We start from the raw sequence: 13,590 nt of genomic DNA on the forward strand, positions 1-13,590 counted from the left end.
ATGCAAAGTGAAGTTTTCACATTTCAAACAGGATTAAGTCTGTAAACGGATCGTTAAATACGTTAAGGCAACCTCAACTTTCACCGTGCTGCTCGTACCTATTGCATTATAGCCCGTAATTCAATCTATTATTCTAAACCTGATATTTATTGTACGCTGTTGAACTAGAGATAAAGTCTCAGTGTCCTTCTAGTCTGTCAAGGTTGTCCAGGAGGAAGGAAAAAACAGAAGACAGCGGACATGGAAGTCAAGCATACAGCAATGAACCTCACACTTGGGCCATGTGTCAGCGCAGAGCCTTTGCGAGCAGTGATATGACTTTATCCAGCGTGACAGCTGAGAGACTCCCAGTAACACTTCCACAAAGTCATGAGCACATACTAGCCAGATCGTTTCTTTCCATTAGTCTCTTTTCTTTAATTTGTTCGTTGCTCTACTGCTTGTACGGTTACCATTGAAAGACAGAGGCTGCTGAAGACAGGACACAGGACAGCCAATCAGAACACTGCAACATATGTCTTCAGTTGTGTTGCACTGTCGTGATGGGATAAGCAGTGTTTCTGAGGTAAAGCGAACATGTTAGACGAGAGCATGAAGGAGACAGGGTGAAATTACTGTACTAGGTAGTGCTGTGTGAGAAGTGAGGGGCAGGCAGACATGCTGTCCAGACCCATGAGATGAGGACATAAATCCAGGAAAGATACGGTGAGAAACTGAGCAGGTAACAGCCTGACAAATAAATCAAGTGCTCACACCATTTTCCACCTGGAAGTGTTGTAGTGCACTTTCCATACAGGACTGCCTTTACTACAGAACTCTGAAAAAAGCCCATTAAGAGACGTCCAACTCCAACTTGTCTCTCAGACATACGAACAAATGGTCCTGTCTGGATTTAGGTTTCAAAATCAGTGTTTGGAAGGGGAAAAAGTCGTATCAGTGTCTTGTAAAAATGAAGACTCTCTCCTACAACAACAGGAAGTAGCGGAGGGATGTGAATCAGAGGATACCCATGAGTCAGGGCTACCCAGCCCTCAACTAGTAATTCCCTTATCAAATGATTCACAGCAGTCAAAACCAGTTCCATTGTTATGACTGAACTTCTCCGAAACAGCAGCGTTAACAGGACCTCCAGAACGTTTATGAGGAACTGTTAAAACTGAAGAACAAAACATAGAAACAATTCAATATGACATTCATATGTCATGATGTTGCTTCTGGCTAACAAAGTCTGAGCAGATGAACTGGTGAGAAGCGACGATGATGGGTGAGTAAATGGGCGAAATGCCCTTGGCCTTTAATTGCGTAGAAGTCAAGCCCATCCAGCCATGATATGCTCCCATATTAGCAGACATATTCTTTTACACTGGCCACAAGCAACACAGTGCATAGCCAAAATCATATTTCCAAAAGTGAATTTGCTTGGCTAATTCATTACTGACCAACGGACCGATCCATACATCCACCCATCCAGCTTCTTACCCCTTCCATCCTAGTCAAGGCCGAGTCCAGAGCCTACCTAGAATAATTCCAGGACAGTGCCCGGAGAGACCACCCAATCCCGCCACCCATCACTGAAACGTAAAGATGTGTTAACACTTGAGGCTTCAATAAGGTTTAGCGAGGCTAAACACTTGAGTTTTGTATCTAGTTTTAAAATATACATTTATCAAAAAAGTCCCAGTTACATGGAACTCGATGCGATTTTAACACTGCATGTGTGTAGAAGAAGCGTTACGGTAGGGCACACATGTACGAAGGTGTGAGATCTATACATGTACATGCATGTGGATGATGGGAATGCAGATAAGAGCCATGAAGGCCAACTCTGGTAGTTCAGGCATCTCTCTGATTACAGGTCTTTCAAGCAGAACCCACTTTCATGTGTCCCACAGGTACCACCCAACCCCTAATTCACAAGCAACCCCGAGAACCCTTTAGCATGTTGAGAAGAGGTACGACACTGGGCAGGCCTAAAATAACTCGCTTGAATCAACAGTCTACAGCAGGCCACTGGGGAGCCATTAGTAGCTCCGCCCAGCATGGATTCTAGCAGGCGATTCTAAAGAAATAGATACCGTCTACACTGCTCAAAAGAGGTGTTGAGTAACACAACTATTATATGGAAAGTCCTCCATTAATCACGAGGGCGGCGGTAGTTCGACGGCTAGCTGTTGGGTGTCCCGCTCGTGTTATAATAACCTCACAAACCACCGAGCCGACCGGCAAAAGGTCCACAACAAAGGCTGCAGCGGGGTCCAAACACAACCAGCCCTGAAGTGAACCTACGGAGGGGTTCAAATTCCACACTCCCTCCTGTCTTCAGAAACGTAGAGAGAAAAACAGGAGAGGAGGAGGAGAAAGGGGAGATAAAGAGGTCGAAGTGCTGTTCTTCCATGCAGATGGCCTGTCAAACGTGTTCTGCAGACAATGAGACCCCATCCCCCATCTCAATGTTTGCACAGGCCACACCGAACCACCCAAACACTCCTGCTCTTTAACACTTACACACAAACACACACAGTCAAAATGAATTAAAGTGCAAAAGTATGGGCACCTTTGACCAAATTACCCCCCCACCCCACCAATGAAGAGTAGTGACCAGTCTTTGTGGCTAATCAAGCATAGAACAAACCCTAAAATGTGTAGTTACTCCATCTTTCACAACGTACAAATTCACGACTCTGAGTCTTAACCCCCCTTTGTCAGAATTTACAGCTTGCACATGCTTTGTGTAGCAGCTAAACATCTTTTAGTTCCTGCAGTTGGATTCACCTTGCTGCACAGCCTTTTTTTAAAATGATGTTCGTGTCAGGGGACCGTGGGGGCATTGCAAAAGCTTCAATCTGTCTCTTTAAGTATTCCATGGTGGTTCCAATGAATATTTTGGATCATTACCCTGTTGTAGAAGCTATCATCTCTTCAGCTTCAGCCTTTCAACAGATGATTTTTTTTTTTAAATAACTCTAACCATACATTTGTGGCCTGATTGTGGCCAAAGAGATCCAACTTCATTAGTCTACAACACTTCCTTTTCAAAACTCATCCAGTGACATACTTTGATTGTAGAGTTGTGAGGAGGTTGCAATTTTCATTTCTTTTTTTAATATAACTCTTTCATTAACATTTCATTTGTGCAAACAATGCTGCACACTGAAACAGTGATGACCCTCAAGACATGATTCATGGCAGTCTTCCCAGCATATGAGCAGTTCTCTAAATCCTGTTCCTAGTCTACTCTCATCTTGACCTCCACAGTTCCCCTGTACTGCCACTTCTCAACATTCTGCACTACAGAAAGCTAAAAACACTTAACTAACTTCCTACAACCTTCCCCTGCACTGCGGACATCGAATACTTTCATTTTTCAGATCTTTAGACACTTTCTTTGAGGAGGCCATGGTTGCCATGTGTAAATACAAAAGTTTAATGAGACAGAAACACGCAGGGTATATCCCGAAGACACAAGCTTGTTGTAGGTCACAATGTGAACGCTGTATATAGCACATATAAATCGGCTTGACTAAAAATGGGATGTAAGCATTGGGACTAGGTAGAGATAGGGGCCTGAAACTGATCTATGGGAAGTGAGTGGACTCTGTGGCCTCGACGGGAGCTAATCCTAGCGTTCAGCTGAGGACAGCAGGAGCTTTCAGCAAACACACAGAACAGTTACAGGTAATCAGGTCTCTTTCACTGCCCTACAAAAGATAAACAGAAGGCCGTATATATACACACACTGTGAATTACACCGATACTAATGTCAATTTCTACCAAATTCAGATCACCTTCATTCATTCTCCATTGCGCTTCACCCCATGACCTACATTACGATTCACAGACCCAGCACAGCAACCAGGTCAGGAAGCAAGTGTCCATTTGATTCTTTGATCGCAGATCAGAGGCCAGCATGCAGCAGGCTGCTGAAACGGCAGGTCCTTCACTCAGCTTTCGAATGCTGCACTGAAAAGAAAAAAAAAATGCTGGCCATCCCTACCGCTCTGCTGCAGTTGCCATAGCAACCATCACTTGCTTTGCCAACCGGCGCTTCAGCCTTTTCTTTCTTTTTTTTTTTTTTTCATGCTAATCTGCAGATCATCAAATCAAAGTGTGCTGCACTGTAGACAAAACAGACTTTGGCCTCTAGATGCATCAAACGCCACTGGTGTCATGACTGTTACATACGCATCGAGGCAGGAGAAAACTGCTGTTACCCGTCGAGAAAATGCCACACCCTCAGCTAACGATCTTGGAAGCCTGTGGAGTGAGTGACAGGTCAGCTGAGCTTTCTCATGACAACTGCTAAGGATCTGCTGAAACGCTCCACAGTCATAATAACCCTTCATCAGAGGCCGGTCGATTTCGTCATGTGTAGCTGAGGTGGGCTTACTTCACTTTATCTGCTGATTGATTATCTGCATTTTTATTACTGGAATATGTATTTTAAGGCAAGGTCAAACGCAAAGACGTAGTCCATTATTCAGACAGTTCTGTGTGTGCAGACTAAGGTTAAACGCAGCAGTGCTGTGGAAATTACCACAGTTGTGCAACAGCCCAAAAGATGTGAGGGTACCAAGGCACGAGTATGGAAATGAGCTTCAGACCCTGCAGCTTTAGAACCACCCCAGTTCAGAAAGAGAAAGTGTGAAGGGCACATCAAGAGAGCGAGAGAAATGAGACGAGATAAGGCAGTGTGTCTGACAGTGAGACTATATGCTGGGTGACACCGTGATGGAAAAACAGATGATAAGACTGTGAAAAAGGAAAAGGAAGCCGCTCCATTTCTATTGAACTTCTTATCTCCTATAGTCCACCCCCCACCACATGCTAAAATGGATGCCTGCAACACCCCCCATCCCTCACACACACACACACACACACACACACACACACACACACACACACACACACACACACACACACACCTCTCAGGGGAGTCAATACACAGCTCATATAAGGGGAGGAGGGGTGGGTTTCATTGGGCTCATCAGATTCACATTGCCGGCTTTTTCATTACAGCACAGATGAGCCAATAGAGCCAGTGTGTTACTCCATCAACCCCCGTCCAGCTTCATCACCGAGGCAGACAACACAACAGAGCGTGGTCAGAGGACACACGTGTCCATTATGGGTTAACAGTCAATCAAACCCAGCTGTCCCCATGCAGATAAAAACACCACCTCAGAGGCATTGTGTATTCCAAACCACAGCCAAGTGTCTACTGTAACTGCATGAAGAAAAAAAAATCCCCCTGCTGTCATGTCATCTAGCCCCTCAGGCTGGCGTTCTCTTACCTTCTACAGCCCTGACCAGCCCCTGTCTGCCGCGTGTATCCCTGGAGTGTTAACATAATCGACTCCGCAGTGAAATTAAAAGAGGAAATAAAAAAAATAAAAAAAAAACAAAAAAAAACAACGACACACAACAGTAGCTTGACACCTAGATTCAGTCCGGCTGTAAACAGCACTACAAAGAAATCCCACAGCGTTTCCAGAAATGTCAGGCTGTAGTGCTGCTCCCACCACTGCTGCTTCTCCTTACTCTACCGGCACACTCGCTCTCAGCCCCTCCCTGCTCTCTAACAGCCTGGCTCAAACAAACGCCCTTCCATCCTACTTTGCCCCCTCTCCCTCTCTCTGCTCTACACACACACACACACACACACATATACACAGATGTTACTATCTGCAGGCCACTCCCCTTTTCAACATTCAGGTTCCTCATAGGACGCAGACTAAACAATGCCGCCGCCCTCTGCTCCTCTCTCTCCTTCACTCATCTGATTCTTGCTCACACCCCTCATAGGGCTCAGCTGGAGGAGGAGGAGGGAAGTGAAATCTCCCTCTTAAACACGATAGGTGTGGTGGAGTAGAGCGAGTGCATATACGATGCCTCACCAATGTGGGAGGGCTGACTATTCTAATAACATTGACCTATATATAAGTTTAGACTTTAAATGTTGCTTTACTGACAGATATGATATGATTATTACTAGTTCTCCATTATTGCAATGTTTACACTTTTCAAAGTGGCACGTCAGGAACAAGAATAACCTATGGCAATAGAAAATCACAATAATTTAGTTTCCTATTATTAATTATAAAAAAAAAAAAGAATAATACATACATATAAATCAATAATAAAAAAATATAAAATTAATTACTTTATTAATACTAAAGAAAAAATCCAATTAACCATGTTGACATTTCCAGCGTCACAAATACTGAAGCCTTCACCCAATTGTCAGGAAATATTAAGGCCAAATCTTAGTGTCGTTATTAGTTATGCGTTCAGCAACACTAAACTGTGGGTTGTCAATATCAGTCAGTATTATCGGCCAAACAATGTACCGAGGTCAGGCCCTAGTGTTTTAAAACAACTAAAATATTTGAGTGATAAGTGCTGACCTTCCAACAAGGGGATACAGTGGATAGGCTTTGGCATTATTCGCAAACTAGTCACTAATCACAAATAATTAATTTATTAAAAAAGCTAAGTTTCCCCAAATATTTTGATAGGCTGTGTATGTGCAAGTGTGTACATAAGGGTCTACTAGGGTCTACTAGGGTCTACTATATATATATATATATATATATATATATATATATACACACACACACACACACACACACACATACATACATACATATACACACACACACATACACATACACACACACACACTATTTATAATTTCATTGCGAAGCATTTCAAAGTGGTTCCAGACAGCAATTTTGGGTCACACTGTGAAGACCAACAAGACCTGACAACAATGTCCTTCAGCAAAACAGTTTAAAGGCCATAAGGTTCTAGAAATATAATGGACCAGTGCCCATAATAATATGAGGCCAACAGAGTTCACACTTCTACACAGGCTCAAAGTTTCACCACACAATCTGTTTTCCATTTCTTTGTCCTGCCCAATCACAGCTAACATGCAGCCTGCTTAGTGGAATTCAGAGAATATTAGTGTTCCCTTCTACCACTGATCCAGATTAGGAGAGCGGCCAGCACCCCACATTAGCACACGTATTTTTACCATCTCCTGCAGCCTCATTTCTGAGCTCTTTACGGCCTCTGTTTAAGGCTGCACAAAGCTACTACCTTCACATTACTCACCCTGAAAGAAAGAAATCCCAAAACTCTGCAGTTTCCCAGGGCTTCGAGTAGAACGCGTTGTGTGGCAGAAAACTGGATTACTAGATGGAAGAAAGGGAACTGGCCAAATCTGATCAAATGAGGCATAATCTCTTTTGTCGGAGAGCTGCACCAGCTCCAACCACAGGCAACATGGCAGCTGCAGACACACTAACCTTGTTTGCAACCCCTGCAGCAAGCGAGGGACAAAACAGCCAAGCCACCCTCCTGCGGTGTCTACTGACAGCTCGTCTAGACCATGCCCTCACCTCCCCATCCCTCTGTGGACCCCCCTCCTACCGATGTGCTGATAGGACACCCTGGGATGGTATACTGCTATGCACTGTGACATCTGTCAGTCATTTGACAGTGCAGACTGCGTACAGCAGCACCAAGGGAGAGCAGACACAAGAGCCTGCAACAGATACAAGCATGTGTTAGCATTAGCACGGGCTCTAGAGGTGCGTTTCTCAAGTTAGAGAGATCGAATTATTATCTTAGAGGATTCAGTAGTTTGTCCACATATAATCTACTAATACACCTGAACCAGGTCATCAACTCAAATTTGAGGAACAGGCCAAGAAAAATGTCGCCCAATTTCAACCTGACCTGACCTGATAGCTACGCTCATAAGAATATTTAAAGTACATAGCAGATTTAAACAATTTCCGGAGCCAAACCCTAACACAGCCAATTTGCACACTAAAAAATGACATTTCATTAAAATGTCACAGTGTGGTAAAAGTGCATTATTTTGGCCATGCACCAAAAACATTTATCATATTAACAAGCTGATGGAGTTTCTCAAATGGCCACGAGATTCAATCGTTTGTCAATAATTTCAAATTTGTTTAACGGCATTTAAAATACACACCCACACAACATAACTCACCCCAAACCTAGCCGAAAACCGACAGTTGGGTCCAGATGGGTTTAAACAATTATCTAAAGCAGTATACTGATACAGTATACTGCTGCAGGTATTATGCTTATGTTGGCAGGTGTACTGGGAGCAGCAGGTGAGGGAAAAAATGTGGACTGTCTGGTAGGTCTCGAAGACTACTGCAAGAAACTGTTCTCCAAAACGCTTTCTAAGAAGGCAACTCAGGTTCAGACCAATTCAAACCTGCCCTAGGGGAAAGTATTCACACAACTCTTTCACTTATAATCCTGTGCTCTGCTTCTCAAAACACCATCAGCAGACGCTAGTATGGCCACGCTTCAGCGCCATCGACTCTGCAGTGAGCATGAGGTCCGGTTCATAGCTGGCATTAACATCGGTCTCGAGTGATCTGATCATAAGTGGATAGTGTAATATTATCTAAGACTATCTTTATAACTGGTGGTTTCCAATGTTTCTCAAATGCATCTTCAGTGACCACTTGTGAGAGGATTTTGTGACTCACACTACACCGGTTTCTCGCTGCAGTTGTTGTCAAGCAGAAGAGTCCTTGTTTGTGTAAAGCGTTTAAGACATTACAGATGATTAGATTAGATGTATGGTGCTGTTGACGTGGACCTAGCATTCACATCGATATGCAAGTACTGGACACATCAAATTTAAAAGACCTGTCATGAATCAACAACTACTAACCACTACATCAGTAGTGCAATGCATAATGATGTCAGACTGTGCATTGAACGTTTCTAGGTGTACAGTCCAGTCTCAGGTACAGATGGCAGGTAGTCGAGTAATAAGATAACTACACCAGCTATCAGAAGGGTCGCTGATCGGAACCTCAAGACTGTCTGAATTGAAGGTGTCCCTGTTCAGTGATGGAGCTGCCGATTTGAAGCTTGCCAGTACCGGGATCCTAAGTATAAATCAGCCAGTTATTGTGCAAGGCACCCAGCACCAGACCGACTGCTCTGCTCTGCTTGATCACGCTGCTGCCATTATGCAAAGCTAAACGTATGCACAGTAAAATGACCTTGCAGCGTAGACCAATAAACGCACCTTAACTTTAACTGAACTTGTACTCAGGATCAGAGCAAGTCCCATCTTGCCTCCAAACCAAACCATCTGCACCTTTGCCGGGGTGCGGGAGACCTCACAACAGCAATCTGGAAGGTTGCTCTATGTCACACTGAAGGTAGCACCGTCATCAGGAGTTACAAACCTAGCAAATCATCATAATTACCTCAAACAACAGCTGGATGAGCAAGATGATTCAGCAGACATGAGGTCACTGCGCCTTATGAGAAAAGAAATGGAGACTTGCAATTTCGCTAGTATGTTGCCATTGGCAAAACAGTAGTAAATGCATTTTGGCCTTTGTTGCTACATGTCTCTCGCGGCCCACCACAGTTTAGGCTTCTGAGACTGTAAAGCAACGCAAGCTAGAAGAGAAAAATGAGAAATGTAGAGGAGGAAGATGGATGTGCATGCTTGCCTCCAGACGTTCACACAGTTCTCAAAACTAAAAAGTACTGTGGAAGTACCTTTGAAGATAAATTCAATACCTGGCTGCCTGGGAACTGACTCATGATAGCTGGGTTGATATTATCGCCACCAGACAAAGCCAACATACATAGCTTCCTGTGGTATGAAAATGAAATAACATTTCAGAAATGTGCAACCACTCGTGTGGCAAAGTGTGGTGTAGACAATATAGCTACAAATCATTTGAAGAATTTACACTGTAGTTTTGAAGTTGCTGCCAAACATGAAGCAGAACAAGTTTTAATACACACGAGCAGCCGAGCAGCAGAGCAGCAGATCGAGATCGCTATCTTGGTCTCAGACGTCAACTAAATAAAAGCTCCTGTACATGCCCGATGTATAAACCTCTGCCACGGTGATCTAATAAACTTAGATACCCTGTTTAGTTTCTCTTTTATTAGCCTCTATTTAGGGTTGCCAAGCTCTTCTATTTCCCTCAATGTAACTTCAGTATACACTGGAATGAGACCGGCTCTTCAGTCCTGTATTTATTTATAATACAGATATATACAAATGCAGGACAGTAACTAAATAGGCCAACAAAACAATCCACTGGTACTGGAGTTTAGTGCAGGTGAGGGTCAGTAGAAACTATACAGACAATCTGGATAGAAGTGTCCCATAGTAGCAGTAGCAGAGCGTGAGAATTAGTGGATAAGTGCAGGGTTGCAGAATTGGTTATGTGATGGGTGTGATCAGTCTATGCAATTCATGTAAGCAGATGGGGTTGTGGGTTTGATCCTTGCTCTAGTCGCTGTCTGTGTGGAGTTTGGTCTGGTCGCCCAGTGTCCAAACAATGCACATGGTAGGAGAATTGGCTGGGATTGCAATGATTCCCGATGCTGTCAGGACTGGATTTTCTGTGCATAGTTGTGCTTCGCTTCTCTTATAGAGCATTTTGCTGTGGTAAGGGTCACCTTATGGTCTGACCAAAAGTAAGATACCAGGTTTTTAGTACAACGGGCTCATCTGCAGTCATCTCCGGCTTCAGGTTAGCACGTGTGGTGAGGATTTTAAAGGTAGTCAGATCATCTTTGCTCTGTCTGGTGAGCAAAGATGACAGACAATGTGCATATATTTATTCAGACCAGTTCACTTGTTCTGTATAGTATAGTGTAATTTGTGTTTTTAAAGTGCTGAGAGGGCCCCTTCGGACCAGGTTCTCGGCTGTTTCATAACGGGTTTGGCCTGCTTAAGCAGAGGCCTGTATGCTGGAAGACGTGGAAAGATGTGCCAGAGCAGCAGAGACTGGTGCAGGGTGCAGCCTTGTACAAGACTTCAGGTCTTTTAGTGATATACATGCATAGAAGTGTTACTGATGCACATGCAGGGAATGATGGTCTCAGACAACTGACCACATGCAAACAGGGAGTACACCATTTCTTTATTCAGTGTTAACAAGAACGAACTAGAGGAAAATTCACAAAAGACGACATGATAATGACTGACCTCTAATCAGCTAGGAGAGAACCAGTGAATTGCAATATATGCAATGGTGGTTGGTGTGGGCAACAGATGACCTGCCACTGAGCCATCACACCATGTGGGAGACTGGGGTTCGATTCCTTGTCTGGGTGACCATGCTGCGCTACACCAATAAGAGTCCTTGGGCAAGACTCCGAACACTACATTGGCCCACCTCTGTAATACGAGTAACCTTAAAGGTCGCTCTGGATTAGAGAGTCAGCTAAATACCATAAACGTAAAATTATTTTTTTTGATGTAGTTAAACAAGTTGACGATAAACATGCTTTTGTTCAACTGGTCATATTTCCAAAGCAATATAGGTCATCTGCACAACAGTTATCATATTTCTCAAGATTCTTAATAAGAGACTTAATAGTTGTGTACCATTTGTATCATTGTTGTGTGTGTACTGTCTGCCACCCTCCTGTAACACAGTACAAAGCGTATAAACAATGAAGCGAGTTACCTAGGTCAAAACACAGCCTCAAAATGGTGAGGTTACATGTAACAGGGTCTTAGAACCAAGCTGTCCAATGAAAACAATAAAAATCAAAAGTCCACACATCCCCAAAAGTCCATACATCCTCATATACATTCAATACAGTTCATCTTTTGGACGTTTTATACACAAAATGAACAAAAACATATGATGAAGGTCACGTGCATAAAATATATTTCATTTTTATATTTGGGATATTGGCTTGTCCACTTAGTGAGCAAAAATAAATCTTCCTCATTTGAAACAGCATCTTCTCAGTAGTTTGTGTGCAAATATGGTTCTAAATTTAGGCTGGAAAGCTTATCTGGTTCATTGAACTGACCTGAATTAATTGTGTTAGCAGCAGCAGCAGTTACAACTAGCCCCTCAATCTTATAATTTACCCCAACTATGGGGTTAGTTGTAAGATTTGCACTTATGTTGCTTTTGCCTTGAATTGTTCATAAATGGTTGGTGCTGAAAAAGTACAAATTATTTTTAATTATTACTATTATATTATTATATAAGTTTAAGTTGTTCCAGACTCTACTCTACAAGTAACCATGCATTTTATGTGACCATTACACTATGGTGTTTGTTTGTTGTTTACAGGATGGTCTTATTTATGATTTATGTAGTTGTTCAGTGTTATAAAAGTACTGATGATATCCCTTATATATACACTTATAAACCTTACAGTAAAATATAGTCTATCTGGCTTCCCATCTGTAAGCCAGCTGAGTGACAAGCATCATACCGGCTTCACTGCGTTATGAAAGCAGTTAGATAGATGGCCAAATGTAAACACCACAGTCTTTTATAATGAAATAAAAGGATAAAGCATGGGACAGCTGTGATCCCCTTGTGACGGTGGCTAACAGAGACACTGTAAAATGCATTATTTTTGTTTTAATCCAGTTCAGTGCACAGCAACAGCAGTGACTGAACTGACAGCCGCTGCTGATGATGCACTTACCACAGTTCTCGCCAGAGCTTGAAGGGCAAAGTGATGATAACCAACCACAGCACCCCCCCCCCACACAACCCCGACCCCACCCTACCCTCCCTTTTACGTCCCAGCCAATCAAAAACACATTTTCTGCTCTAGGCCTAAAATTATACAGTCCATGCACATCAAAAGTTGCCTGAAAAGTATGGGATGTGTGGAATGGGTGATATCCGCAGAGACCACAGCCCAAGCCTGGCCCTGTTCTAGGACCCCTTGAACAAGCAAATGAAACAGCAGAAAAGGGGGTTCAGCCCAGCGTCACTTGGCTTGTAATTAGTTCTGGCATTGCCAGAGCTGCCGCACACACACACACACACACACACACACACACACACACACACACACACACACACACACTTTATCCCTTTCTTGAGTTATCTCCCTTCTGAGCTGTTGCAGTTCTAGATTCTGCAATAGCTTACTCTCTCTCTGGAACAATACCACAGTAACTTCACAGTATGGACATCCATTTGAGATTGGCCTGGTCAAAGGTCACAAAGGACAGTGGGGAGAACCCAGGGTGCTTTCCTGAGTAATCGAGCAGGGCAAAGTTTCTTTTCCCCTTTTAAAAAATAAGACTAGCAGTTACTGCACGTTCAGTGATGTGCCTCTGGTCTTCGATTCACCCTTGCACAACACATGAGTGACTGGAGCTATGGTGTTCAGCCTAGTGCTCCTGATCGCAGATGTACCGGCTGCTAGGTCAAAGGAGGCCCTAGCTAGCACGGCCAACGTTTTGGGCCTAAGTGCCACTTTAATTCAGGCCTGAGGGACAGCAGTAGGTAAAACCATAGCTGATGCAGACATCTCTGGGTTCTAGCAGGACCAGCTCCAGTTAAACCCAGTAAGCAGTCACAGATATCTCCCTGAGCACCTTCAGTGCTCCCAGGCAGAGATTCATTCAAGATGAGGTGAATAAGTCCACCTGAGTCTCCCCATTAGCTCCATACCATCCTGACCACTTCTGAGCTGCGTCTCCAATGGCTCAACTGAATGGTGTGACGAAAAAGGAAGTCTGCCTTGCCATTGATTAAGCCAGCCAGGTAGGCGGTCCTCTGG

The 13,590-nt window shown here is 43.6% G+C and overlaps 1 protein-coding gene across 3 annotated transcripts in view; it reads right to left on the reverse strand.

Moving 5' to 3' along the window:
• daam1b (dishevelled associated activator of morphogenesis 1b) overlaps positions 1-13,590 on the reverse strand; it is an 83,473-nt gene that overhangs the window by 49,996 nt on the left and 19,887 nt on the right. For 2 of the 3 annotated variants that reach the window (XM_072682864.1, XM_072682840.1), the window contains exon 1: positions 5,292-5,616. The exons of the other annotated variant lie outside the window; for it this stretch is intronic. The gene's annotated coding sequence lies outside the window, so the exon portion shown is untranslated. Of the gene's footprint in view, positions 1-5,291; positions 5,617-13,590 lie in introns of those variants that run through there. 3 annotated transcript variants of the gene reach the window in all.

Source organism: Salminus brasiliensis, chromosome 1 (assembly GCF_030463535.1).
Source record: "Salminus brasiliensis chromosome 1, fSalBra1.hap2, whole genome shotgun sequence".
Classification (NCBI taxonomy): domain Eukaryota; kingdom Metazoa; phylum Chordata; class Actinopteri; order Characiformes; family Bryconidae; genus Salminus; species Salminus brasiliensis.